The sequence below is a fragment of the Corvus brachyrhynchos genome, unplaced genomic scaffold, assembly GCF_000691975.1.
Source record: "Corvus brachyrhynchos isolate BGI_N302 unplaced genomic scaffold, ASM69197v1 scaffold1074, whole genome shotgun sequence".
Classification (NCBI taxonomy): Eukaryota; Metazoa; Chordata; class Aves; order Passeriformes; family Corvidae; genus Corvus; species Corvus brachyrhynchos.
This window is the reverse complement of record NW_008237673.1, coordinates 1,378-5,918: the sequence shown is the minus strand read 5'-3', so window position 1 is coordinate 5,918 and position 4,541 is coordinate 1,378. Positions and strand designations below refer to the sequence as shown.

At 50.0% G+C, this 4,541-nt stretch overlaps 1 long non-coding RNA gene across 1 annotated transcript in view; it reads left to right on the top strand.

Moving 5' to 3' along the window:
- Positions 1-616: 616 nt before the first annotated feature.
- The window catches only part of LOC108446187, a 5,087-nt gene continuing 1,162 nt past the window's right edge, over positions 617-4,541 (top strand). The window contains exon 1 of the long non-coding RNA XR_001861310.1: positions 617-828. This is a non-coding gene — a long non-coding RNA (uncharacterized LOC108446187). The remainder of the gene's footprint in view (positions 829-4,541) is intronic.

Here is a 4,541-nt window from a genome sequence, read left to right as displayed (position 1 = left end):
TTAGGTTTAGGGTCAGTTAGTGTTAGGGTTTTGCTTAGGGGTTAGGGTTAGGGTTATGGGTTAGGGTTAGGGTTGGGGGTTAGGATTAGGGTTTGTGTTAGGTTAGGGTTAGGGTTGGGTTAGTGTTCTGGTTAGGGGTTAGGGTTGGGGTTAGGGTTAGGGGTTATGGTTTGGTTAGGGGTTAGGGTTAGGGGTTAGGGTTAGGGTTAGCGTTGGGTTAGGGTTCGGGTTGGGTTAGGGTTAAGGTTAGGGGTTACGGTTAGGGTTCGGGCTAAGGTTAGGGTTAGGGTTAGGGTTGCACCTAGTCTTAGGATTGAGAAAACCACAAAGCCAGGAGCTCCAGGGACAGTCAGCATGCAAAAGGCAGGCCAACTTAAGCACGGCACATCAAAACCTTGCTCCCTCTTCGTCATTCTGCTCAGAACTCGCCACAGCCCAATGCCCGATTAGGGGCTCGAGCTATGTTTAGGGCTAGGGTTAGGCGTTCTCCTAGGGTTAGGGTTGCGAAAACAACAAAGCCAGGAGCTCCAGGGACACTCACCATGTGAAAGGCTTGCCAAGGTGAGCACGGCACAGTCAAAACCTTGCTCTCTCTTATTCTTTCTGTTCGGAACTCACCACAGCCCAATGCCCGATTAGTGGCTCAATCTATGGTTAGGGTTAGGCGTTCTCCTAGGGTTAGGGCTGAGAAAACCAGAAAGCCAGGAGCTCCAGGGAATCTCAGCATGCAAAAGGCATACCAAGGTGAGGAGGACACAGCCCAAACCTTGCTCCCACTTCTTTCTGCTCAGAACTCGCCACAACCCTCTGCCGGATTTGTGGCTCAAGGTAGGGTTAGGGTTAGGGTTACGCCTAGGGTTAGGGTTAGGGTTAGGGTTACGCCTAGGGTTAGGGTTGAGAAAACCACAAAGCCAGGAGCTCCAGGGACACTCATCATGCAAAAGGCAGGCCAAGTTAAGTACGGCACGTCCAAAACCTTGCTCGCTCTTCTTCTTTCTCCAAGGGTTAGTGTTAGGGTTACGGGCTCGGGTTAGTGTTAGGGTTAGGGGTTAGGGTTAGGGTTATGCCTAGGGTGAGGATTGAGAAAACCAGAAAGCCAGGAGACCCAGGTACACTAACCATGCAAAAGGCAGGCCATGTTAAGCACGGCACACCAAAGCCTTGCTCTCTCTTCTTCTTTCTGCAAGGGTTATGGGTAGGCTTGGGCATTAGGGTTAGGGTTAGGGTTAGGGTTAGGGTTAGGTGTCAGGGGTTAGGGTTAGGGTTAGGGGGTTAGGGTTAGGGTTAGGGTTAAGTTAGGGTTAGGGTTTAGGGTTAGGGTTAGGGTTAGGGGTTAGGGTTGGGTAGACCACAATTCCAGGAGCTCCAGGGACACTCATCATGCAAAAGGCCAGCCAAGTTAAGCATGGCACATCTAAAACCTTCCTCGCTCTTCTTCTTTCTGCAAGGCTTAGGGATAGGGTTAGGGTTAGGGTTAGGGTTAGGGTTAGGGTTAGGGTTAGGGTTAGGGTTAGTGTTAGGATTTGGAGTTAGGGTTAGGGTTAGTGTTTCAGTTTAGGGTTAGGTTTAGGGTTAGGGTTGGGTAGACCACAAAGCCAGGAGCTCCCGGGACACTGATCATGCAAAAGGCAGTCCAAGTTAAGCACGGCACATCCAAAACCTTGCTCCCCCTTCTTCTTTCTGGAAGGGTTTGTGTTTGGGTTAGGGGTTAGGGTTAGGGTTAGGGTTAGGGTTAGTGTTGGTTTAGGATTAGGGTTAGGGTTATGCCTAGGCTTAGGATTTAGAAAACCACAAAACCAGGACACCCAGGTACACTAACCATGCAAAAGGCAGGCCAAGTTTAGCACGGCACGTCAAAACCTTGCTCCCTCTTCCTCTTTCTGCTCGGAACTCACCACAGCCCAATGCAAGATTTCTGGCTCAAGCTAGGGTTAGAGTTAGGGTTAGGGTTATGCCAAGGTTAGGGTTGGGTGGACCACAAAGCCAGGATCTCCAGGGATACTCACCATGTGAAAGGCTTGTCAAGGTGAGCACGGCGCCTTCAAAACATTGGTCCCTCTTCTTCTTTCTGCTTGGAACTCACCACGGCCCTATGTGGGATTTCTGGCTCAAGCTAGGGTTAGAGTTAGGGTTAGGGGCTTACGGTGAGGGTTAGGTTTAGGGTTAGGGTTGGGTAGAAAACAAAGCCAGGAGCTCCAGGGACACTCATCATGCAAAAGGCAGGCCAAGTTAAGCACGGCACATCCAAAACCTTGCTCCCCCTTCTTCTTTCTGCAAGGGTTAGGGTTAGGGTTAGGCGTTAGGGTTAGGGTAAGGGTCAGGGTTAAGGTTAGGATGGGTTTGGGGTTAGGGTTAGGGTTAGGGGGTTATGGTTAGGGTTAGGGTGGGGTAGGGTTTGGGGTTAGGGTGGGTTAGGGTTTAGGGTTAGCGGTTAGTGTTAGGGTTAGGGTTAGGTTTATGCCTAGGCTTAGGATTGAGAAAACCACAAAGCCAGGAGATCCAGATACACTAAGCATTCAAAAGGCAGGCCATGTTAAGCACAGCACATCCAAAACCTTGCTCCGTCTTCTTCTTTCTGCAAGGGTTAGGGGTAGGCTTGGGCGTTAGGGTTAGGGTTAGAGGTTAATGTTTGGGGTGAGGTGTAGGGTTTTGGTTAGGGTTTAGAGTTAGGCTTAGGGTTAGGGTTTAGGGTTTAGGGTTAGGGTTAGGGTTGGGTAGACCACAAAGCCAGGAGCTCCAGGGACACTGATCATGCAAAAGGCAGTCCAAGTTCAGCACGTCACATCCAAAACCTTGCTCCCCCTTCTTCTTTCTGCAAGGGTTAGGGTTAGGGTTAGGCGTTAGGGTTAGGGTTAGGGTTATGCCTTGGCTTAGGATTAAGAAAACCACAAAGCCAGGAGACCCAGGTACACTAACCATGCAAAAGGCAGGCCATGTTAAGCAGGGCACACCAAAACCTTGCTCTCTCTTCTTCTTTCTGCAAGGGTTAGGGGTAGGCTTGGGCGTTAGGGTTAGGGTTAGGGTTCGAGGTTGGGGTTAAGGTTTAGGGTTAGGGTTAGGGTTAGGGTTAGGGTTAGGGTTAGGGTTAGGGTTAGGGGTTTAGGATTAGGGTTTGTGTTAGGTTAGGGTTAGGGTTAGTGTTAGGATTTGGAGTTAGGGTTAGGTTTAGTGTTAGGGTTTAGGGTTAGGTTTAGGGTTAGGGTTGGGTAGACCACAAAGCCAGGAGCTCCCGGGACACTGATCATGCAAAAGGCAGTCCAAGTTAAGCACGGCACATCCAAAACCTTGCTTCCCCTTCTTCTTTCTGGAAGGCTTAGGGTTAGGGTTAGGGTTAGGGTAAGGGTTAGGGCTAGGGTGAGGGTTAACGTTAGGTTTATGCCTAGGCCTAGGATTAAGAAAACCACAAAGCCAGGAGACCCGGGTACACTAAGCATTCAAAAGTCAGGCCATTTATGCCTTGGCTTAGGATTAAGAAAACCACAAAACCAGGAGTCCCAGGTACACTAACCATGCAAAAGGCAGGCCAACTTAAGTACGGCACATCAAAACCTTGCTCCCTCTTCCTCTTTCTGCTCGGAACTCACCACAGCCCAATGCGGGATTTCTGGCTCAAGCTAGGGTTAGGGTTAGGCTTAGGTGTTATGGTTTGGGATAGGGTAAGGGTTAGGATTTGGGTTAGGGTTAGGGTTAGGCTTAAGGTTAGGGTTATGCCTAGGCTTAGGAGTAAGAAAACCACCAAGCCAGGAGACCCATGTACACTAAGCATTCAAAAGGCAGGCCATGTTAAGCAGGGCACACCAAAACCTTGCTCTCTCTTCTTCTTTCTGCAAGGGTTAGGGGTAGGCTTGGGCGTTAGGGTTAGGGTTAGGGTTCGAGGGTTGGGGTTAAGGTTAGGGGTTAGGGTTAGGGTTAGGGTTAGGGTTAGGGTTAGGGTTAGGTAGACCACAAAGCCAGGAGCTCCAGGGACACTGATCATGCAAAAGGTAGTCCAAGTTAAACACGGCACATCCAAAACCTTGCTCCCCATCTTCTTTCTAGAAGGGTTAGTGTTTGGGTTAGGCGTTAGGGTTAGGGTTAGGGTTAGAAGTTGGGGTTAAGGTTAGGGGTTAGGGTTAGGGTTAGGGTTAGGGTTAGGGTTAGGGTTAGGGTTGGGTAGACCACAAAGCCAGGAGCTCCAGGGACACTCATCATGCCAAAGGCAGTCCAAGTTAAACATGGCACATCCAAAACCTTGCTCCCCCTTCTTCTTTCTGCAAGGGTTACGGTTAGGGTTGGGCGTTAGGGTTTGGCTTAGGGTAAGGGTTAGGGTTAAGGTCGGTTAGGGTTAGTGTTAGGCTTAGGGGCTAGGTTTAGGGTTAGGGTTAGAGGTTAGGGTTAGGGTTAGGGCTAGGGTTAGGGTTAGGGTTTGGGTTAGGGGTTAGGGTTAGGGTTAGGGTTAGGCGTAGTGTTAGGGGTTAGTGGTTAGGGTAAGGGTTAGGGTTAGAGTTAGGTTTGGGTTAGGATTAGGGTTAGGGGGTTAGGGTTAGGGGTTAGGGTTAGGG